The 25,351-nt window shown below is 40.5% G+C and overlaps 1 pseudogene; it reads right to left on the bottom strand.

Moving 5' to 3' along the window:
- Positions 1-11,750: 11,750 nt before the first annotated feature.
- Positions 11,751-14,145, bottom strand: Fpr2-ps1 (formyl peptide receptor 2, pseudogene 1; annotated as a pseudogene).
- Positions 14,146-25,351: the final 11,206 nt, after the last annotated feature.

Raw genomic sequence — 25,351 nt, 5'->3', positions numbered from 1 at the left:
CACACATGCCTCAGCATTTTCACAGTTGCTGTGTGGCAACCATGAGCTGTTGGGCAGAAAAGCACAAAGCTTCAGTATTGAGGATAATGGAGTATGGAAGAACTAGTTTCACATCAAGCCGTCTTCAAGAAAAACAAACTGAGTTCAAACAACCTGATAATTAGTTCAACGATTACTCTCTATTGATTCCAATTCTTGTTTCCTCTTGGGATCTGAGTCCTTCACAATGAAAAAAAAACTGATACCGTGTACCATTATTCCTGTGAGTTCCTTTTGAGTGTGCATAACTTCACTCAAATAAGATCCCTGATTAACTAAGTTGAATGTGACTTATTCATTACTTCACTTTGTCTTCCAAGTCCTATCTCAGGTGAATAGACATCTTTTGGTATACCTCCAGGAAAAGTCTTACCTACAACATCTCCTTTTCTTAGGAACTTTCTGAAAATTGCTTGGTATAAATGTTCACAGTGATGAGTTGAGAGAAATGTGATAGATCTCAGAGAATTTGGCTAAGTATGGAACGGCTGACCCTCTCTTGACTGTCTGAACTCTTCACAATTATCTTACTCTTTCTAGGTACCTAGTGCTCATTTCCCTCCTCTCTATCTCTGCCTTTCACTGTTTTTTGATAAATTGTCCTTACTCCAGCCTCTTTTCCTTTCCTTAACAAGGAAGGGGGACATCATTTGTAATGTAAACAAAGAAAAAATTAATAAACAAAAATTAATTTATTGATATAAGCAGAATTAACGCCTGAAAGTTCACATTTATTTTGATCTGCAGGACATTTGCTCTATAGGATGGACAAGTGCCTAGGAAGCCTTAGGCTATGTAATCATAACAGGAAAGTCATATCAACTTCACCAAGCGATCCTGAGATGAAGTCTCTTGATACTTTGCCTTTCAGAGTTCACCCATCAAAGAACATGCAGAAATGGTGGGCCATCTCCAATAAAGTCACTTGCTAGACTTAGCCTCTCTTAGATGGTTCCTAACAATCTTTATCACCTGTGACTTTGGGGTGTATGAGAAGGCCAGTCTTGATTATCCAAAGCGAAATGATCTCCATTACATAGGGCAAGAATATAGGAACCAGAATGAGTACTGCTGAGGATCCAATGTTAACAGTGTAACAAAAGCTAGACATATGAAACCTGAAAAATGACTCATAGCAATGAATATTTTTAAGAGATGTGTGGACAAAGAGATATATCATGGGAGAGTCTCTGACATACTGCAACTTCCACAATGAGGTTTTTTAATTTATTTATTTATTTATATATTTATTTATTTATTTACTTATTTATTTTTACGATCCACATTTTATTCTCTTCCCAGTCCATACCCCACCCCAAAAGTTCTACATCCCATACCTCCTCCAAACTCCCCACAATGCCCCCACCTCCACAAGAATGGCCCCTTTCCACCCACACTAACCTATCTCCAAATATCCTGGGGCTTCCATTCTCTTGAGGGTTAGGTGCATCTTCTGTGACTGAACAAAAACCTGTGAGTCCTCTGCTTTAAATGTGTTGGAGGTTTCATCACGATAGGGTTATTTTTGAGGTGGTTTTGGTTTTTTTTACTTTGGTTGGTTGGATTTTGTTTCCTTGTTTGTATGTGTGGGATTTTTGCCCCTTGTGGTATTTCAAGGGTGGAGCACAGATACAACAGGAAGCAAAGATGAGCAGGATTGGACATGACATGAAATTCACAAAGAATAAATAAAAAATTTTCAAAAACGCACAAACAAGTATCCCTGGCATAGCTTACTCCAGACTTTTTAATTTGTCTTATATGCAGGTGCAAAGCAACTTAATAGATTCTGTGTACCATATCATGGCTGTTCAAACACAAAACACTGAACCAGGAGTCATTCAATGCAAAAGAGATCAAGGGAGAAAACCATTTCAAGAAAGCAGGTTATGCTGCTAGTAAGAAAAAATACAAAAAGTGGTAACATAGAAAGAAGTAATGAGAGAAAATACTTTGTGGACTGCTACAGCTGTGAAGGGAACATATTTTTATTTTAGAAAAAAAATCACTAAAGGAAAATAGAATTAGTTTATGGGCATGGGAAACGAGTGTTTTATAAGTGGATAGATAGAGCTAACGGTCAACATTTTCCCCCTTCAGTCCTGGATCTATGAATAACCCACAGAGGCAGTGCCACAGAATAAATGCATATACAACTTTTCAAAGGATATTTTTCTAGACCAGGAAAGTGCTGACATCTAGGTCATGCCATATCTGATTCTCCAAAAAGGCTAAGCCACTTGGCTCATGGATGATGAAATGTATGCTAAAGCCAATTGTTCCCAGTGTGGGCCCATCAACACATTTTATTTCCTATAAACGAGTGCTTAACAAGAAGAAATTATGGGAAATCCAAGAGTTAGTGATGTTACCAGAAGTTTCATTTACCTGTAAAGAAAAACCACCCCCGGTATGAAGGTCTCAGTCAATAGCAACAAGGAAACTGGCCAAATATGATCAACAATAATGATCTAATCCTTAGACTATTTTCCAAAACTTGTACTGAGTTTGCAGTTTCATTTGATAGATGACATACTTGTCAAAAATAACTGCTTAGGAGCTGAAGACATGTTGTTTTTGTGACAATCACGTGCTGTTTGGCAAAGGGTCTGGATTCTGTTCCCACCATGCATATGAGAAATCACTCTCACCTTTAGCATGTATTGTGTGTGATGTGGCTTCCTATTCTGCCTTTCAGAGGTATCTAGGACTTGCATATTTGCATATATACATACAGACACAGGAAGTACTGATAACAAATTAAATGAAACAAAGTAACTGATTGTAGTGCATTGGTATAAAACTTAAGAAGTTTCCTATTAGAGCTTGCTGAAGTAGAGGTAATGATAACTGGGTCTTTATTGCTGAATTAGAGTTTATCCTTCCTCTCTGTCACAGTATATCTCAAAATCCTTTTCTACCCAAGTACTTGCTGATTCAGGAGTATTTGTTTACCTGATACAAAATGTGTAGTGTGAAAGAGGGAGTGGAAATGGAAGGAAACACTTTTCCTTAGGCATTAATTCTACCAATTTTCCAGAGAAACAGCTCTGTCAGAAGTACAAATTTTTAAAACTGCAGCCACCTGCTGCATCAAGACAACAGTAGAGAGTATAGAGCTTTGCACAAAACTATAGAAACAGACAGCTTTCTCTGCAAAGTTATGTAGGGTATTGAATTTCAGCACAAGCTACATTTCCAGGGACAACCACACAATCCCCTAGTGAAGATTTATACCACCTGATTATGGATCATATTCTTCTAGAAGGTAGTGTTGGTTAAACAGCTGGCAGGTTATTCTGAATGTAGACAATGAATGCAAACATGACTTGAGCCAATCTGTGAATAGAAGCATACTTTGTGTTTCTGCAGCAGATTTCAGATTTGTGTCCATTGTGTTATTGAGCCACTCTTGCTGAACTAAGACTGACATAGAACTCTCAAGATAGCTGACATTTGTAGTTATTCCCCTGACTCTGTACACTGACTCCTAGGTTAGTGGTAATTTTGGCTATTTGTTTGGCTCCCAGTCACCTGACCAGGACTTTTTTGTATCAAAAATGAAACACATAAACACACATGCACACATAGGCATGCACACACACATGTACACACACACACACACACACACACACACACACACACACACATACACACACACACCAGATAATCTCATGCTGCAAATACCTGAAAGACTGGGACTTCCTAAACCTTCCCTACTCACCTGCCCTGTACTCCTGAGAATCCTAAACTTTCCCCTGCTACTCTAGACCCAATCAGGGAAGTGGCCAGTGGCCTTTTACCAGAATTCTGACATGGAAGATTGAGTTTTACCCCTGCAGCTTTTATGTCCCATGCTTCTCCCCTGAATCATCATGATTCCCTGCCTCTTTCCTCTCTTCCAGTTCCTAATCTGTGCAAATCCAAAGGACCATCCTCAGTGTACCTTCAAACCATTGGTCATTTGCTCTTTATTGATCAATCAAAAACCAATTGGAAACAAGGACCTTAAGCTTTTGGAGACCTAGATTCCTAGGTATGGTTAGCAAATTAATTCAAAGTATTAATGCTAATCCACAACACCTGGAATTACACGAAGGTTTTTTACAGTAGTAGGAATTGAACTCAGAATGGCATACATGCTGAGAAATCAGTATCTTAAACAATGGCTGATAAGGTTTAAAAGAGAAAAGGAAAACGGCCTCTTCATGATTGTGTTTTTCCTCCAGTACTTGTTGAACATGAGCTTTTGAGAAACCATCACTCTGCTGGAATATAGAGCTGTTCAAAAAGCAGGAAAGCTTGGTGTGTAGAGAAAGCCCAGTAGAAAGTCAACTGGGCAGTTGATGATGAGTCTCTAGAGGGCAGGCTTTCATTAAAAAGATTAATACTTGTCTTGGGATGGTTGAAATGACAAGCCAACCCCAAATGTTATTTCTAAACTGATAGGGCTTGCATGACTTTATCAGTCATATTTCCTTGTGCACCTGCATTTAGGAGTATAGCATAGGGCATAAAGAGGAAAAATTATTTTCTAATGAGGTCCAAGACCTGAGCAGCAAGACTGACTTTATATATGGGCCACATGTGGGGCAGGCTCTAAATGGCAGTTCCTTCAGTCTCTGCTCTAAACTTTGCCTCCATATCACCCCCTCTGGATATTTTTTCCCATTTTAAGAAAGAGTGGTAGCATCCGAATTTTTGCCATCCTCTTCTTGAGCTTCCTGACCCATTTTGGTGGGATTAGAGGAAGGATTGAAAGAGCTGAATGGGCAACCCCATAAGAGCAACAATGACAACCAACCAGAGCTTCCAAAGTGGTTTAATCCATGTTAATCCATGAATATCCTAGTAAGATCACCAGTGGAAGGGGAAGCCCTGGGTCCTGCTAAGACTGAACCCCCAGTGAACGTGACTGTTGGGGGTAGGGCGGCAATGGGGGAAGGATGGGGAGGGGAACACCATATAGAAGGAGAGGGGGAGGGGAGGGGTCAGGGGGATGTTTGCCTGGAAACCGGGAAAGGGAATAACATTTGAAATGTAAATAAGAAATACTCAAGTTAATAAATAAATAAATAAATAAATAAATAAATAAATAAATAAATAAATAAATAAGACTGATTTTATTCTTCCTTTGTCTCTGGACAACCACAGGATGGCAGACAGTGTCTAGTAAGTTGCTTTGCATCTGCTTGTGAAACAGGTCAAATGATGCCAGAGCCATTCAGGGGAGAAGCTATGGTTTTGTGTCTGACACCTCCATATCCTACTAAATTGAAGTCTGAAGAATTTCTGCTTCCATGTGAACGCATTCTCTTTATTACAGTACCATGGATACACCCAGAGAAAAGGAAAAGAACCCAAGTTTAACATGTTAATCCTTTAAAAATAGGTATAAGTAGTCCATGGAGGATCATGTAAACAAAGAACTCCATAGCATAGTACACACACCTGTTCATCCACGCTTATTGTTGCTGAATTCACAATAGGAAATAAATACATTCATTCTATCTACATATAACAGCAATAAATTGTAAAAGAGTCCATGGATTTATTTAAAAAACAATAAGACGTGTGGAAAAATATGAACAGAAGAAAGTGAAAAGTAAATAATATGACTATGTTATAATCTCAAACAATAAAGAGAGAGAAGAATTTGTAGAGAAGGAACATGTGCAGACAGAGAAGGGGTAGAGGGTGCACACACACACACACACACATACACACACATGCACACACTGGCGAAACAAAATTTGTTAATATTCTTCCTTATTGAATATTCCTCCCTATTAATCTGATACTTGAAATCTTATTTTTTTTTATTTTGGAGGTCTTTACCACAGCAGTTCCAGTACCATGACTTACATCACTTCTTATTAGTTAAGAAATAGTGAAGAGTCCCATCTCTCATACTTAATTTTAGCATTGTTACTAAAAATATGGTCCCAGGGGACACCATAAACAATTTCTCCATATTCATTTCAGGTCCCAAAGACAACCCTAATTGCTTGATTCTCACTTTGGAGAACCAATGAGTTTATTGAGCTTCTTCATGAATCATAGGTCATGGATACCTTACAGGATTACAATCACTCTTTTCCCAAGCATTCTCACTTAAAAAGCTTCACTCGGATGGGCTGAGGAATCCCTACTGCTGAAGAAACAGAGCCCCTGTTCTAGATCCTCTATGCCTTTGTATATTCTAGCGTGTTCCCCAGGCCATGTGGAAAGGTGCCACACAGTAGAGGAGACTGGGTACTCAAATGAGAATCATGTATCTTACGCTGCTCCTCTATGAGGGTTGTGAAGCACCAACAAACCCAGCTGGGACACTCCAATGTACAAAGGAGAAGCTAAAATCTCCAAGATGGCAGTTGCTTGTCTCAGTGGACTATCACTAGGTTCAAAGTAATGTGCATTGTGTCTAGCTAAACCAAAGATATGGAAACATGGTCAAGTATTTTCTACAACCTTTATTTTCCTTATTTTTACCTTGTGTATGCTATAGTTTCGTTTATTTTGGATTTAAAATCATGTACATAGGGGTTGGGGATTTAGCTCAGTGGTAGAGCGCTTGCCTAGGAAGCGCAAGGCCCTGGGTTCGGTCCCCAGCTCCGAAAAAAAGAACAAAAAAAAAAAAAGAATAAAATCATGTACATGTGTACATTGATTGCCTGTTTTCAGTTCAAACATACTTGCTTCACTTTCTTTTTTTTGTTGTTGTTGTTTTTTTGTTTTTTTTTTTCATTTGCCATTTCCCATAGCTTATTTTATTTATTTTTTCTCCATCTTTATTAAATTGGGTATTTCTTATTTACATTTCAATTGTTATTACCTTTCCCAGTTTCCAGGCGAACATCCCCCTAACCCCTCCTCCTCCCCTTTACCATTACCACCCTCCCCCCAAAAATCCCATTCACTGGGGGTTTACTCTTGGCAGGACCACGGGCTTCCCCTTCCACTGGTGCTCTTACTAGGATATTCATTGCTACCTATGAGGTCAGAGTCCAGGGTCAGTCCATGTGTAGTCTTTGGGTAGTGGCTTAGTCCCTGGAAGCTCTGGTTGCTTGGCATTGTTGTTCATATGGGTTCTCAAGCCCCTTCAAGCTCTTCCAGTCCTTTCTCTGATTCCTTCAATGGGGGTCCCATTCTCAGTTCAATGGTTTGCTGCTTTGCCTCACTTTCTTACTTAACCTAACTCCTTGAATATCCTCGGTCTCTCTTGACAGGCTTAGTTAAATATCTACACATGCACACAAGCATACACATGCAAACACACACGCACACAATACACACACACACAAACACTCACACAAACACACACATTCTACAAATAACACATACACACACACCCTAAACACAGATCACACACAAACACCAAATGCACATACCAAGTGCCACATACACACACTCAAATATATGTTTCTGTGTTTCTATATAACATTTATGGACCACAAATGAAAAATGACATATGATTTGCATGCCTGATTTCATGCATTTAATGTGTCTACTTCCACTTATATATGTTTCACTTTTTGGAGGGGTACTAGTCTTGAATTAATGTCTCCTGCTTCATGGCTTCTAGGCATGGTCAGCAAAACCTTACCTGTTAATGATAAAATAATGTTTAATATATTTTTATCTTTATTAACTTGAGTATTTCTTATTTACATTTCGATTGTTATTCCCCTTCCCGATTTCCAGGCCAACATCCCCCTAACCCCCGCCTCTCCCCTTCTATATGGGCTTCCCCTCCCCACCCTCCCCCCATTACCACCCTCGCCCCAACAATCACGTTCACTGGGGGTTCAGTCTTGACAGGACCAATGGCTTCCCCTTCCATGGGTGCTCTTACTAGGCTATTCATTGCTACCTATGAGGTTGGAGCCCAGGGTCAGTCCATGTATAACCTTTGGGTAGTGGTTTAGTCCCTGGAAGCTCTAGTTGGTTGGCATTGTTGTTCAAATGAGGTCTCAAGCCCCTTCAAGCTCTTCTAGTCCTGTCTCTGATTCCTTCAACGGGGGTCCTGATCACAGTTCAGTGGATTGCTGCTGGCATTCGCCTATGTATTTGCTGTATTCTGGGTGTGCCTCTCAGGAGAGATCTACATCCAGTTCCTGTATTCCTGCATTTCTTTGCTTCATCCATCTTATCTAATTGGGTGGCTGTATATGTATGGGCCATATGTGGGGCAGGCTCTGAATGGGTGTTCCTTCTGCCTCTGTTATCGAAGGACAAATACACCAAGATAAACTCTTAATCTTAAATATCTATGCTCCAAGTACAAGGGCACCTACATTCAGAAAAGAAACCTTGCTAAAGCCTAAAGCACACAGTGCACCTAACACAATAATAGTAGGACATTTCAACACCCCACTCTCAGCAATGAACAGATCATGAAAACAGATATTAAAGAGAGACATAGAAAAACTAACAGTAGTTATGAAACAAATGGACTTCATGGATACTTATGGAACATTCCATCCTAAAACAAAAGGATGTACCTTCTTGTCAGTACTTCATGGTATGTTCACAAAAATTGACCATATAAACGATCACAAAACAGACCTCAGCAGATACAGAAAGACAGAAATAATCCCATGCATTTGATCAGATCACCACAGACTAAGACTGGTCTTCAATGACAACAATAAGGAAAGAATGCACACATATACAAGGAAGTTGAACAATGCTCTACTCAATGATAACGTGGTGAAGGAAGAAATAAAGAAAGAAATGAAAGACTTCTTAGAATTTAATGAAAATGAAGGTACAGCATACACAAACAAGTGGGACACAATGAAAGGTGTGCTAAGAGGAAAATTCAGAGCTCTAAGTGCCTGCAGAAAGAAACAGGAGAGACCATACCTCAGCAGCTTGACAGAATACCTAAAAGCTCTGGAATAAAAAGAAGCAAATACACCCAAGAGGAGTAGAATGCAGGAAAGTCCCATGAGATGGTGAGAAGAAGGTATATCCTTTTGTTTTAGGATAGAATGTTATATAAATATCTGTTAAATCCATTTGGTTCATGACTTCTCTTAGTCTGTCTACGTCTCTGTTTAATTTCTGTTTCCATGATATGTCCACTGATGAGAGTGGGGTGTTGAAATCTCCTACTATTCTTGTGTGAGATGCAATGTGTGTTTTGAGCTTTAGTAAGGTTTCTTTTATGTATGTAGGTGCCCTTGTATTTGGGGCATAGATATTTAGGATTGGGAGTTCATCTTGGTGGATTTTTCCTTTGATGAATATGAAGTGTCCTTCCTTATCTTTTTTGATGACTTTTGGTTGAAAATTGACTTTATATGATATTAGAATGGCTACTCCAGCTTGCTTCTTCAGACCATTTGCTTGGAAAGTTGCTTTCCAGGCTTTTACTCTGAGGTAGTGTCTGTCTTTGTCTCTGAGGTGTGTTTCCTGTAGGCAGCAAAATGTTGGCTCTTCATTGGGTATCCAGTTTGTTAATCTGTGTCTTTTTATTGGGGAATTGAGTCCATTGCTGTTGAGAGATATTAAGGAATAGAGATTATTGCTTCCTGTTATATTTGTGTTTGGTTGTGAGATTATGTTTGTGTGCTTGTCCTCTCTTTGTTTTGTTGCAAAAACAATTAGTTTTTTGCTTTTTCTATGGTTTAGCTTGCCTCCTTGTGTTGGGCTTTACCATTTATTATCCTTTGTAGGGCTGGATTGTCTTTGATATTACATTGTTCTGCTATTTCTGACAGTGGTTAGACTGTCCTATAGGCCTGTGTGTCAGGAGTGCTTATAGACCTGTTTTCCTATTTTCTTTCAGTCACTTATGGGAACAGACTGTTCTGCTTTCAGGCATGTAGTTGTTCCTGTCTACTGGTCTTCAGTTGTTCCTTTGGGCGTGTCCCCTGAGTCCACCAGGCAGGTCACTTGGAGCAGAAAAGCTGGTCTTACCTCTTGTTTCGGGCCTGAAGTCTCTCCTCAGAGACGGGTTTCCTCTTGGGCCAGGGATGTGGGCAAGGGTAGGCAGTACTAGAGGTCTCTCCTGCCTGGTAGTCTCAGGAGTACCCACCTGTCTGCTGATGAGCTCTCTTTCCCACGGGGTTTGGGAGCAGGGAGCTGTAGGCCAGGATCAGTGAGGTTCAGCTCCAGCTAAAAACAGGAAGTGCCCGTTCCCAGAGGAATTTTGCCTCTGTGTGTCCTAAGTCCACCAGGCAGGTCATTTTGAGCAGAAAAGGTGGTCTTACCTCTGGTCTCCAGCCTGGTGTTGCTCCTCAGAGCCGGGTTTCAGCTCTCTGTGAGGGCAGCAACCAGAAGGGCCTGCCCTGCCTTCACTTGGGATCTTGTGCACAGGGGGCCCAGATGGTGCTAGGTGTTTTCTATTTGACTGGGTTCCTTCAGATCTGGGTGGTGTTTGGACCACAGCACTGAGTGCCCCTATCTTCCTGTTCCCAGAGGCCCTATACAGTTTCCTCTTGGGCCAGGGATGTGGGAAAGGGTGGGCAGTACTGGCGGTCTCTCCTGCCCTGCAGTCTCAGGAGTGACCACCTGTCTGGGCGATGAGGTCTCTCTCCCATGGGGTTTGGGAGCAGAGAAATGTGGGCCAGGATCAGTGAGGTTCCAGTCCCAGCTAGAAACCAGAAGTCAAGGCCCCAGCTAGAAACCAGAAGTCATGTCCTTTCTTAATAACAAGGCAGATTTAGTCTTATTAAAAGGGACAAACTTTTTCTTCTTACAAACTTGGGTTTAATTCATTTAGCATTAAAAGCGTAGAAGCTTTTTCTTTCTCAATGCCATAGAGATTGGAGCTCATATGTCATCCAGAATGAGTGAGTTCTCTCTGGATCAGTGCTTGGTCTTTTGCTTCATATGCATATGTAAGTATGGATGTGTGTGTAAGTATGTAATTATGAGAATGTATGCATGTGTATGTGTAAGAATGTAATTGTGAGAATGTGTGTATGCTGACCCTGACAAGTTTAAGTGTAAATGTATAAAAATACATTCACATATCTGTTTATGAACTTATATAAGTTTATGAATATTTGCCTATGAAAAGTTTTTCCTTCTGCAATCATAATTCAGTTCTCTTTGTTCAATAAAAGTTTATTGCTCCAAAATTCCCCATAGCAAGACAAAAATGAGGCATGAGGACAAAAGGGTAAAGGCTCTATCAATTAGCCCTTTACTTTATATCCTCTTGTTTTAGAATAAGGTGCTGAGTGCCAGAGACTGCAGTTTCTGGCCTCAGAGGAACACAGAAGGTAAGTCAGTTACAGTAGGATAGCAACTTACACTTAGATAAGTAAACTTATTATTATACAGCAACCCTAAATATCTCCTAACACAAAGTCTTACCCTCCCCTGCCTCAAGAAGAACCAACAGGAAAAAAGACCCAAGCCGGGGATAACCACTGGGGAAAAAAACCTAGGAACTCTATTAAAGCAGAAATTTTTATTAACCATTGAGACATCTTTCAGCTCCTGAAATAGAATAATTAATAAATTAATTAATTTATTATATAATTAATAATATTAATAATAAATAAATTAATATTTACTATCTTATCCAAACATTGCAAATATGCATTACTCTTTGTCTCATGAAACCATTGCTTCTTTAGTTTTATTCAGTTTATATAGGCTTAGTTTTAAAGAGCAGACAAAACAACAGCAATATTAACTTTGACTTTTATTTCTTTCGCTAGATTCAGGAGACACAGAAGTATTTTATCACATTAAAATTGCTCATGAGGTAAGAAAAAAGTGGAATGAAACTGAGGTGGAACAAAAACATCCCTCATAGCAATCTCGTTATTGATTTTTGTCTCAATGTCTGCAGGAGGAGAAGCAGAATTGGTTCCTGTATCACTGGTTTGCCCAGAGTCTTCACTCAGGGCTCTCTCCAGACTAGAAGGGAGGGAATGAATCAGTCTCTCTCAGAAGTCCTGGCCCGTGAAAACATAGAGCATTGGATTGAGGCAACTATTGAAAAAGGCCAGTGAGCTGGTTGGGATAACCCACATGTCAAGAATTTTGTAACAACCACTAAACAATGATTCTTTAAACCAGATTGTTCCTAGAAGGGTCATCAGTTGAAAGGGAAACCAACAGATAAAGAAGGAAGCCACAACTGCTGTAAGGACTCTTAATGGACGACTGGAATTAACAAGTGCTCTTCTGTGGATCTTGACAGCGATGAGTCCATAGCAGATGGCAACAATGGACATAGGCATTATGAAGCCAATAATGAACCTGATGCTCCCTCTAACTGTTACAAAAGTGTTAGCTGTGTTCAATAGTTCTTCAGCAGTGCTACCCCAGGATGCAAAGTTGAATGTGCAGTACACATTACCTCCAGGAACTCTAACTGTAGTCATGAAAACAAAAATGGGCAAAGTGAGAATCACTTTTTTAAGTGATTTAATACCTCCAAAGATCTTCAAAGCCACTAAAAGTCACAGTGCATTCCAAAAACTTTAAATCATTCATATAAAAATGTTGACAAAGCAAGGGAGGAAAATGGGGTCATTTGAAAAGAAATGGTTCCCATAGACTCAAGTGTTTGAATGCTTGACTCACAGGAAGTGGCACGTTAGAAAGTATGACCTTCATACATATACAGCCACCAAACTAGATAAGATGGATGAAGCTAAGAAGTGAAAGCTGACAGGAACAGGATATAGATGTCTCCTGAGAGACATGGCCAGAATACATCAAATACAAAGGCAAATGCCAGCAGCAAACCACTGAACTGAGAACAGGATCCCCGCTGAAGGAATCAGAGAAAGGACTGGAAGAGCTGGAAGGGGCTTGAGACCCCATAAAAACAACAATGCCAACCAACCAGAGTTTCCAGAGACTAAGCTACTACCCAAAGACTATACATGGACTGACCCTGGACATAGGTAGCAATGAATAGCTTAGTAGGGGCACCAGTGGAAGGGGAAGCCCTTGGTCCTGTCAAGGCTGGTCCCCCAATATGGGATTGTTGGGGGCAGTAATGGGGAGTGGGTGGGGAGGGGAACACACCATATAGATGTGGAGGGGGAGGGGTTAGGAGGAAGATGGCCTGAAAACCGGGAAAGGAAATAACATTTGAAATGTAAATAAGAAATACCAAATTTTTAAAAAATGGAAGAAAAGGGGCTGGGGATTTAGCTCAGTGGTAGAGCGCTTGCCTAGGAAGCGCAAGGCCCTGGCTTCAGTCCCCAGCTCCGAAAAAAAAAAAAAAATGGAAGAAAAAAAGACAAAGAAAAAAATAAAGTATGGCCTTGATGTAGTAGGTTTGAGAAAGTGGTTCACTGTGTATTTGTGTATATATGCTCAAGCTACATCCAGTGACACATTCTTCTGCCACCTGTGGATAAAGATGGAGGAATGTCAGATCCTCCAGCATCGTGTGTGCCTACATGCTGCCATGCTTACCACCAGGACAATAAAGGACTAAAGCTCTGAAACTGAATGCCAGCCCCAATTAAATGTTTTCCTTTGTAAGAGTTGTTCTGGGCATGGTGTCTCTTCATACCAATATAAACCCTAATTAAGACAGAAAATAACAGGTAGAAAGACAAATGTGCTAAATGGTCGACCATTCTTTTGTGCATAGGATTTGTGAGCCACAGAAGAACACATATGCAGGTTAGGATGGTCTTCCTGTGGTGAAACCCTAACATATGCCATTTATCTCATTATAATTATCTTAGGACACATATCACCATTCTATAACAAATGAATCCATGGCTCTGAAGAAATAACTTTCAGAAACGGAGCATTTTTGCTAATTCTCTCTACTATTTTTCATGCTTATTTCCTGTCTATGAATTGCTTACTCCAGGCTGGAGAGATGGCTCATCCTAAAGCATTTGCCATAGAGTAAGTACCTGAGCTCAGATCTGCAGCACCCATGTGAAAAAAAAGGCATGATTGCATACATCTACAACTGCAGTTATGGGCAGTGCAGAGACAGGCTAACCTGAGAAACTTCCTGGACTGACTGACTATCCAGACCATTTATAACTTACCACTTCAAAAAGATACTTTAACAGAAAAAATTTTTAAAAGATATGGAGTAACAAACTTAGGTGTTTAATATTGAACACAAACACACACAACACAGTCCAAACCGGTCATTCCATCCATTTGATGGCTTCTCAAACCATCATTTTCTCTGCCATTCTTAGAGTTCTTTACAAAAAATGGTACCAATTTCTGTGTGATTTGCTATTGTACCAGATGTAATGCCTTCAAGCTGCTACATGTACAGCTTCCAGAGGAACAAGAGTTGTCATCCATTTCAAATGCCCTCTACACATGCTCTTTATATACCTCACTCGATTCCAGAAATTGGACTCTGAGGTTTTCCCTCCTGTTTCTTCCAAGCCAATGTAATAAAGCAAACCAAACAAAGCAAAATAATACAAAAACACAAAAACAAAAGCAAAAGAAAATAACAATCATACAAAGAAATAACCACGGTATACTATCCCGTAGAGCATTCTCTTTAACATATGAATTGTCAATTTGCCTCCTTAAAGATCCAGCCAAACATGGTCTTTCACAACAATATTCCAAACAGGTTTTTGGAGGCTGAGATGAGAACTGCATATTCAAAGAATGTCTCTGATTCAGGAAAAGATCTGTGTAATAAAAAGTAAAAAGGAGCTAGAAAGATTACTCACAAGATAAGAGCAGTGCTTGCTCTTCCTGCTGAACTCAGTTCAGTGTCCACCACTGTCATATAAGTTAATAACAAAATGTAATTTCAATATCTGGAGATTCCAGGGTCTTTTCTTTCTTTCTAATGCAAAAAAGTGGCAAACAGATGCACATTTGTAAAAAAATAACCCATACATACAAAACAATATATCAAACATTAAAGTGAATGCTGGGAATGTAGCTCAACAGGAGAGCATCTGCCTAGAATCCCTTAGTAGTGAGGGACCAGGAGTGTGAATCAGTGGTACCACCTGCTTAGGATCCTTCAGTGAGGAGCATGATTATAAGCACAGCATCTAACTAGCATAAGAAAAACATTAAATTCACTTGAGAATTGAGGCAAGAGGGGGAAAAGAAGAAAGAGAATGTGATAAGCTCAGTTTTGTTAAACAGACTTCCTTCTGTGAAAAGAACTCACAGTTAAATCTTAGGACCTGAAAATGCTCTTTATACTGTTTTACCTCATACCTTAGCATTAATCCACTCCATACTGACTTAGGGTTTTGGCACTGCACCAAAGTACCACCTTCATAGATGGGGACTCCAAGCAGGCAAACCGGAAATTTTCAGTTCTTAACCTGATACCTCCCATGGAAGAGTACCATTTCACTCTTCCTCAATCATATTTTTCTTGTTCTTTAAGTTGAAAAGAGATACACACAACACATTCTTGGTTGCTTTTAGCTTAGTGGCTGGCTATATAAAAATCACAAGGATTAGACTCCTCCACTTGACTTTTAAAAGTGTCTACAACTGAGTTCTGCATAACTGCAATGCAAGCACTTACACACTGACCCATTTCTTTATACCTTCAAGTTTTTCTTTATGTTCTCTTCATATTCTAAGTCAAGAACTCAGCAGCCATCTCATAAAAGTAAATATGATACTACACATCTCTTCCAAGTATTTAGAAAGTTTCCATTAAATATAACATCCATTTAAATATTGAGTTTTCACTTGCTAGAACACAACTCACCACCAGCTTATGTTTCATTCCTGTGGCTAACTTTTGGGTTCCTATGCTGTAAGGGAAGTCCTTGGCTCTCAGCAGAGACTTAAGGAAACTCTTAGAGGAACAAGAAAGCTGAAACCAATCTTTTCATAGAAACTTGAGGATTTATTTTAAATTCCTAGAAGCCACCCAAATGAGATGTTATTGTAATCATTATGCTATTGGAATCGTTTTGCTTCATTCTAATTCATATGTATGGAGGTTTCCTTAGAGTTCTATGAGTATATCACATACATACCTGGTGCTTTCTGAGACCAGAAGATAGCACTAGAACCCTAGGAAATGGTTACAGCTTTTGTGAGCCACATTGTGAGAACTGGGTATTGAACCGCAATCTTCTTCAAGAAAAGCAAGTTCTCTTCTTTTTTTTTTAATTTTTATTAGATATATTTCTTTACTTACATTTCTTTTTTTTTTATTAACTTGAGTATTTCTTATATACATTTCGAGTGTTATTCCCTTTCCCGGTTTCTGGGCAAATATCCCGCTCCCCCCTCCCCTTCCTTATGGGTGTTCCCCTCCCAACCCTCCCCACATTGCCACCCTCCCCCAAACAATCTAGTTCACTGGGGGTTCAGTCTTAGCAGGACCCAGGGCTTCCCCTTCCACTGGTGCTCTTACTAGGATATTCATTGCTACCTATGGGGTCAGAGTCCAGGGTCAGTCCATGTATAGTCTTTAGGTAGTGGCTTAGTCCCTGGAAGCTCTGGTTGCTTGACATTGTTGTACTTTTGGGGTCTCGAGCCCCTTCAGGCTCTTCCAGTTCTTTCTCTGATTCCTTCAACGGGGGACCTATTCTCAGTTCAGTGGTTTGCTGCTGGCATTCGCCTCTGTATTTGCTGTATTCTGGCTGTGTCTCTCAGGAGCGATCTACATCCGGCTCCTGTCAGTCTGCACTTCTTTGCTTCATCCATCTTGTCTAATTGGGTGGCTGTATATGTATGGGCCACATGTGGGGCAGGCTCTGAATGGGTGTTCCTTCAGTCTCTGTTTTAATCTTTGCCTCTCCCTTCCCTGCCAAGGGTATTCTTTTTCCTCATTTAAAGAAGGAGTGAAGCATTCACATTTTGATCATCCGTCTTGAGTTTCGTTTGTTCTAGGGATCTAGGGTAATTCAAGCATTTGGGCTAATAGCCACTTATCAATGAGTGCATACCATGTATGTCTTTCTGTGATTGGGTTAGCTCACTCAGGATGATATTTTCCAGTTCCAACCATTTGCCTACGAATTTCATAAACTCGTTGTTTTTGATAGCTGAGTAATATTCCATTGTGTAGATGTACCACATTTTCTGTATCCATTCCTCTGTTGAAGGGCATCTGGGTTCTTTCCATTTTCTGGCTATTATAAATAAGGCTGCGATGAACATAGTGGAGCACGTGTCTCTTTTATATGTTGAGGCATCTTTTGGGTATATGCCCAAGAGAGGTATAGCTGGATCCTCAGACAGTTCAATGTCCAGTTTTCTGAGGAACCTCCAGACTGATTTCCAGAATGGTTTTACCAGTCTGCAATCCCACCAACAATGGAGGAGTGTTCCTCTTTCTCCACATCCTCGCCAGCATCTGCTGTCACCTGAGTTTTTGATCTTAGCCATTCTCACTGGTGTGAGGTGAAATTTCAGGGTTGTTTTGATTTGCATTTCCCTTATGACTAAAGATGTTGAACGTTTCTTTAGGTGTTTCTCAGCCGTTCGGCATTCCTCAGCTGTGAATTCTTTGTTTAGCTCTGAACCCCATTTTTTTTTATTAACTTGAGTATTTCTTATATACATTTCAAGTGTTATTCCCTTTCCCGGTTTCCGGGCAAAATCCCCCTCCCCCTCCCCTTCCTTATGGGTGTTCCCCTCCCAACCCTCCCCCCATTGCCGCCCTCCCCCCATAGTCTAGTTCACTGGGGGTTCAGTCTTAGCAGGACCCAGGGCTTCCCCTTCCACTGGTGCTCTTACTAGGATATTCATTGCTACCTATGGGGTCAGAGTCCAGGGTCAGTCCATATATAGTCTTTAGGTAGTGGCTTAGTCCCTGGAAGCTCTGGTTGCTTGACATTGTTGTACTTTTGGGGTCTCGAGCCCCTTCAAGCTCTTCCAGTTCTTTCTCTGATTCCTTCAACGGGGGACCTATTCTCAGCTCAGTGGTTTGCTGCTGGCATTCGCCTCTGTATTTGCTGTATTCTGGCTGTGTCTCTCAGGAGCGATCTACATCCGGCTCCTGTCAGTCTGCACTTCTTTGCTTCATCCATCTTGTCCAATTGGGTGGCTGTATATGTATGGGCCACCTGTGGGGCAGGCTCTGAATGGGTGTTCCTTCAGTCTCTGTTTTAATCTTTGCCTCTCCCTTCCCAGCCAAGGGTATTCTTTTTCCTCATTTAAAGAAGGAGTGAAGCATTCACATTTTGATCATCCGTCTTGAGTTTCGTTTGTTCTAGGGATCTAGGGTAATTCAAGCATTTGGGCTAATAGCCACTTATCAATGAGTGCATACCATGTATGTCTTTCTGTGATTGGGTTAGCTCACTCAGGATGATATTTTCCAGTTCCAACCATTTGCCTACGAATTTCATAGACTCGTTGTTTTTGATAGCTGAGTAATATTCCATTGTGTAGATGTACCACATTTTCTGTATCCATTCCTCTGTTGAAGGGCATCTGGGTTCTTTCCATTTTCTGGCTATTATAAATAAGACTGCGATGAACATAGTGGAGCACGTGTCTCTTTTATATGTTGAGGCATCTTTTGGGTATATGACCAAGAGAGGTATAGCTGGACCCTCAGGCAGTTCAATGTCCAATTTTCTGAGGAACCTCCAGACTGATTTCCAGAATGATTTTACCAGTCTGCAATCCCACCAACAATGGAGGAGTGTTCCTCTTTCTCCACATCCTCGCCAGCATCTGCTGTCACCTGAGTTTTTGATCTTAGCCATTCTCACTGGTGTGAGGTGAAATCTCAGGGTTGTTTTGATTTGCATTTCCCTTATGACTAAAGATGTTGAACATTTCTTTAGGTGTTTCTCAGTCATTCGGCATTCCTCAGCTGTGAATTCTTTGATTAGCTCTGAACCCCATTTTTTAATAGGGTTATTTGTTTCCCTGCGGTCTAACTTCTTCAGTTCTTTGTATATATTGGATATAAGGCCTCTATCTGTTGTAGGATTGGTAAAGATCTTTTCCCAATCTGTTGGTTGCCGTTTTGTCCTAACCACCGTGTCCTTTGCCTTACAGAAGCTTTGCAGTTTTATGAGATCCCATTTGTCGATTCTTGATCTTAGAGCATAAGCCATTGGTGTTTTGTTCAGGAAATTTTTTCCAGTGCCCATGTGTTCCAGATGCTTCCCTAGTTTTTCTTCTATTAGTTTGAGTGTGTCTGGTTTGATGTGGAGGTCCTTGATCCACTTGGACTTAAGCTTTGTACAGGGTGATAAGCATGGATCGATCTGCATTCTTCTACATGTTGACCTCCAGTTGAACCAGCACCATTTGCTGAAAATGCTATCTTTTTTCCATTGGATGGTTTTGGCTCCTTTGTCAAAAATCAAGTGACCATAGGTGTGTGGGTTCATTTCTGGGTCTTCAATTCTATTCCATTGGTCTATCTGTCTGTCTCTGTACCAATACCATGCAGTTTTTATCACTATTGCTCTGTAATACTGCTTGAGTTCAGGGATAGTGATTCCCCCTGAAGTCCTTTTATTGTTGAGGATAGCTTTAGCTATCCTGGGTTTTTTGTTATTCCAGATGAATTTGCAAATTGTTCTGTCTAACTCTTTGAAGAATTGGATTGGTATTTTGATGGGGATTGCATTGAATCTGTAGATTGCTTTTGGTAAAATGGCCATTTTTACTATATTAATCCTGCCAATCCATGAGCATGGGAGATCTTTCCATCTTCTGAGGTCTTCTTCAATTTCTTTCCTCAGTGTCTTGAAGTTCTTATTGTACAGATCTTTTACTTGCTTGGTTAAAGTCACACCGAGGTACTTTATATTATTTGGGTCTATTATGAAGGGTGTCGTTTCCCTAATTTCTTTCTCGGCTTGTTTCTCTTTTGTATAGAGGAAGGCAACTGATTTATTTGAGTTAATTTTATACCCAGCCACTTTGCTGAAGTTGTTTATCAGCTTTAGTAGTTCTCTGGTGGAACTTTTGGGATCACTTAAATATACTATCATGTCATCTGCAAATAGTGATATTTTGACTTCTTCTTTTCCGATCTGTATCCCCTTGATCTCCTTTTGTTGTCTGATTGCTCTGGCTAGAACTTCAAGAACTATATTGAATAAGTAGGGAGAGAGTGGGCAGCCTTGTCTAGTCCCTGATTTTAGTGGGATTGCTTCGAGTTTCTCTCCATTTAGTTTAATGTTAGCAACTGGTTTGCTGTATATGGCTTTTACTATGTTTAGGTATGGGCCTTGAATTCCTATTCTTTCCAGGACTTTTATCATGAAGGGGTGTTGAATTTTGTCAAATGCTTTCTCAGCATCTAATGAAATGATCATGTGGTTTTGTTCTTTCAGTTTGTTTATATGATGGATCACGTTGATGGTTTTCCGTATATTAAACCATCCCTGCATGCCTGGGATGAAGCCTACTTGATCATGGTGGATGATTGTTTTGATGTGCTCTTGAATTCGGTTTGCCAGAATTTTATTGAGTATTTTTGCGTCGATATTCATAAGGGAAATTGGTCTGAAGTTCTCTTTCTTTGTTGTGTCTTTGTGTGGTTTAGGTATAAGAGTAATTGTGGCTTCGTAGAAGGAATTCGGTAGTGCTCCATCTGTTTCAATTTTGTGGAATAGTTTGGATAATATTGGTATGAGGTCTTCTATGAAGGTTTGATAGAATTCTGCACTAAACCCGTCTGGACCTGGGCTCTTTTTGGTTGGAAGACCTTTAATGACTGCTTCTATTTCCTTAGGAGTTATGGGGTTGTTTAACTGGTTTATCTGTTCCTGATTTAACTTCGATACCTGGTAACTGTCTAGGAAATTGTCCATTTCCTGAAGATTTTCAAATTTTGTTGAATATAGGTTTTTATAGTAAGATCTGATGATTTTTTGAATTTCCTCTGAATCTGTAGTTATGTCTCCCTTTTCATTTCTAATTTTGTTAATTTGGACGCACTCTCTGTGTCCTCTCGTTAGTCTGGCTAAGGGTTTATCTATCTTGTTGATTTTCTCAAAGAACCAACTTTTGGTTCTGTTGATTCTTTCTATGGTCCTTTTTGTTTCTACTTGGTTGATTTCAGCTCTGAGTTTGATTATTTCCTGCCTTCTACTCCTCCTGGGTGTATTTGCTTCTTTTTGTTCTAGAGCTTTTAGGTGTGCTGTCAAGCTGCTGACATATGCTCTTTCCTGTTTCTTTCTGCAGGCACTCAGAGCTATGAGTTTTCCTCTTAGCACAGCTTTCATTGTGTCCCATAAGTTTGGGTATGTTGTATCTTCATTTTCATTAAATTCTAAAAAGTTTTTAATTTCTTTCTTTATTTCTTCCTTGACCAGGTTATCATTGAGTAGAGCATTGTTCAATTTCCACGTATATGTGGGCATTCTTCCCTTATGGTTATTGAAGACCAGTTTTAGGCCGTGGTGGTCCGATAGCATGCATGGGATTATCTCTATCTTTCTGTACCTGTTGAGGCCCGTTTTTTGACCAATTATATGGTCAATTTTGGAGAAAGTACCATGAGGAGCTGAGAAGAAGGTATATCCTTTTGCTTTAGGATAGAATGTTCTATAAATATCCGTTAAGTCCATTTGGCTCATGACTTCTCTTAGTCTGTCGACATCACTGTTTAATTTCTGTTTCCATGATCTGTCCATTGATGAGAGTGGGGTGTTGAAGTCTCCCACTATTATTGTGTGAGGTGCAATGTGTGTTTTGAGCTTTAGAAAGGTTTCTTTTACGTATGTAGGTGCCCTTGTATTTGGGGCATAGATATTTAGGATTGAGAGTTCATCTTGGTGGATTTTTCCTTTGATGAATATGAAGTGTCCTTCCTTATCTTTTTTGATGACTTTTAGTTGGAAATTGATTTTATTTGATATTAGAATGGCTACTCCAGCTTGCTTCTTCTGACCATTTGCTTGGAAAGTTGTTTTCCAGCCTTTCACTCTGAGGTAGTGTCTGTCTTTGTCTCTGAGGTGTGTTTCCTGTAGGCAGCAGAATGCAGGGTCCTCATTGCGTATCCAGTTTGTTAATCTATGTCTTTTTATTGGGGAGTTGAGGCCATTGATATTGAGAGATATTAAGGAATAGTGATTATTGCTTCCCTTTATATTCATATTTGGATGTGAGGTTATGTTTGTGTGCTTTCATTCTCTTTGTTTTGTTGCCAAGACGATTAGTTTCTTGCTTCTTCTAGGGTATAGCTTACCTCCTTATGTTGGGCTTTACCATTTATTATCCTTTGTAGTGCTGGATTTGTAGAAAGATATTGTGTAAATTTGGTTTTGTCATGGAATATCTTGGTTTCTCCATCAATGTTAATTGAGAGTTTTGCTGGATACAGTAACCTGGGCTGGCATTTGTGTTCTCTTAGGGTCCGTATGACATCAGTCCAGGATTTTCTGGCCTTCATAGTTTCTGGCGAGAAGTCTGGTGTGATTCTGATAGGTCTGCCTTTATATGTTACTTGACCTTTTTCCCTTACTGCTTTTAATATTCTTTCTTTATTTTGTGCGTTTGGTGTTTTGACAATTATGTGACGGGAGGTGTTTCTTTTCTGGTCCAATCTGTTTGGAGTTCTGTAGGCTTCTTGTATGTCTATGGGTATCTCTTTTTTTAGGTTAGGGAAGTTTTCTTCTATGATTTTGTTGAAGATATTTACTGGTCCTTTGAGCTGGTAGTCTTCACTCTCTTCTATACCTATTATCCTTAGGTTTGATCTTCTCATTCAGTCCTGGATTTCCTGTATGTTTTGGACCAGTAGCTTTTTCCGCTTTACATTATCTTTGACAGTTGAGTCAATGATTTCTATGGAATCTTCTGCTCCTGAGATTCTCTCTTCCATCTCTTGAATTCTGTTGGTGAGGCTTGTATCTACAGCTCCTTGTCTCTTCTTTTGGTTTTCTATATCCAGGGTTGTTTCCATGTGTTCTTTCTTGATTGCTTCTATTTCCATTTTTAATTCCTTCAACTGTTTGATTGTGTTTTCCTGGAATTCTTTCAGGGATTTTTGCGATTCCTCTCTGTAGGCTTCTACTTGTTTATTAATGTTTTCCTGTGCTTCCCTAAGTGTGTTCATGTCTTTCTTGAAGTCCTCCAGCATCATGATCAAATATGATTTTGTAACTATATCTTGCTTTTCTGGTGTGTTTGGATATTCCATGTTTGTTTTGGTGGGAGAATTGGGCTCCGATGATCGCATGTAGTCTTGATTTCTGTTGCTTGGGTTCCTGCGCTTGCCTCTCACCATCAGATTATCTCTAGTGGTACTTTGTTCTGCTATTTCTGACAGTGGCTAGACTGTCCTATAAGCCTGTGTGACAGGAGTGCTGTAGACCTGTTTTCCTCTCTTTCAGTCAGTTATGGGGACAGAGTGTTCTGCTTTCTGGCGTGTAGTTTTTCCTCTCTACAGGTCTTCAGCTGTTCCTGTGGGCCTGTGTCTTGAGTTCACCAGGCAGCTTTCTTGCAGCAGAAAATTTGGTCTTACCTGTGGTCCCGAGGCTCAGGTTCGCTCGTGGGGTGCTGCCCACGGGCCCTCTGCAGCGGCAGCAACCAGGAAGACCTGTGCCGCCCCTTCCGGGAACTTCAGTGCACCAGGGTTCCAGATGGTCTTTGGCTTTTTCCTCTGGCGTCCGAGATGTGTGTGCAGGGAGCAGTCACTTCTGGTTTCCCAGGCTTGTCTGCCTCTCTGAAGGTTTAGCTCTCCCTCCCACGGGATTTGGGTGCAGAGAACTGTTTATCCGGTCTGTTTCTTTCAGGTTCCGGCGGTGTCTCAGGCACAGGGGTCCTGCCGCTCCTGGGCCCTTCCCCACGGGAGCCCAGAGGCCTTATACAGTTTCCTCTTGGGCCAGGGATGTGGGCAGGGGTGAGCAGAGTTGGTGGTCTCTTCCGCTCTGCAGCCTCAGGAGTGCCCACCTGACCAGGCGGTTGGGTCTCTCTCTCACCGGGTCTGGGAGCAGAGAGCTGCTGCGGGCCGGGATCCGCGGGTGTGGGACTTCCGGTAAACACAGAACGTGCCCAGTCCTAGAGAAATTCTGCTTTCCTGTGTCCCAAGCTCACCAGGCAGCTTTCTTGCAGCAGAAAATTTGGTCTTACCTGTGGTCCCGAGGCTCAGGTTCGCTCGTGGGATGCTCCCCACGGGCTCTCTGCAGCGGCAGCCTGAACCCCATTTTTAATAGGGTTATTTGTTTCCCTGCGGTCTAACTTCTTGAGTTCTTTGTATATTTTGGATATAAGCCCTCTATCTGTTGTAGGATTGGTAAAGATCTTTTCCCAATCTGTTGGTTGCCCTTTGGCCTAACCACAGTGTCCTTTGCCTTACAGAAACTTTGCAGTTTTATGAGATCCCATTTGTCGATTCTTGATTTAGAGCGTAAGCCATTTTTTTTTTTTCAGGAAATTTTTTCCAGTGCCCATGTGTTCCAGATGCTTCCCTAGTTTTTCTTCTATTAGTTTGAGTGTGTCTGGTTTGATGTGGAGGTCCTTGATCCACTTGGACTTAAGCTTTGTACAGAGTGATAAGCATGGATCGATCTGCATTCTTCTACATGTTGACCTCCAGTTGAACCAGCACCATTTGCTGAAAATGCTATCTTTTTTCCATGGGATGGTTTTGGCTCCTTTGTCAAAAGTCAAGTGACCATAGGTGTGTGGGTTCATTTCTGGGTCTTCAATTCTACTCCATTGGTCTATCTGTCTGTCTCTGTACCAATACCATGCAGTTTTTATCACTATTGCTCTGTAATACTGCTTGAGTTCAGGGATAGTGATTCCCCCTGAAGTCCTTTTATTGTTGAGGATAGCTTTAGCTATCCTGGGTTTTTTGTTATTCCAGATGAATTTGCAAATTGTTCTGTCTACTCTTTGAAGAAGTGGATTGGTATTTTGATGGGGATTGCATTGAATCTGTAGATTGCTTTTGGTAAAATGGCCATTTTTACTATATTAATCCTGCCAATCCATGAGCATGGGAGATCTTTCCATCTTCTGAGGTCTTCTTCAATTTCTTTCCTCAGTGTCTTGAAGTTCTTATTGTACAGATCTTTTACTTGCTTGGTTAAAGTCACACCGAGGTACTTTATATTATTTGGGTCTACTATGAAGGGTGTCGTTTCCCTAATTTCTTTCTCGGCTTGTTTCTCTTTTGTATAGAGGAAGGCAACTGATTTATTTGAGTTAATTTTATACCCAGCCACTTTGCTGAAGTTGTTGATCAGCTTTAGTAGTTCTCTGGTGGAACTTTTGGGATCACTTAAATATACTATCATATCATCTGCAAATAGTGATATTTTGACCTCTTCTTTTCCGATCTGTATCCCCTTGACATCCTTTTGTTGTCTGATTGCTCTGGCTAGAACTTCAAGAACTATATTGAATAAGTAGGGAGAGAGTGGGCAGCCTTGTCTAGTCCCTGATTTTAGTGGGATTGCTTCAAGTTTCCCTC

The sequence above is a fragment of the Rattus norvegicus genome, chromosome 1, assembly GCF_021556685.1.
Source record: "Rattus norvegicus strain SHRSP/BbbUtx chromosome 1, alternate assembly SHRSP_T2T, whole genome shotgun sequence".
Lineage (NCBI taxonomy): Eukaryota > Metazoa > Chordata > Mammalia > Rodentia > Muridae > Rattus > Rattus norvegicus.
This window is presented reverse-complemented; position numbering and strand designations above follow the sequence as displayed.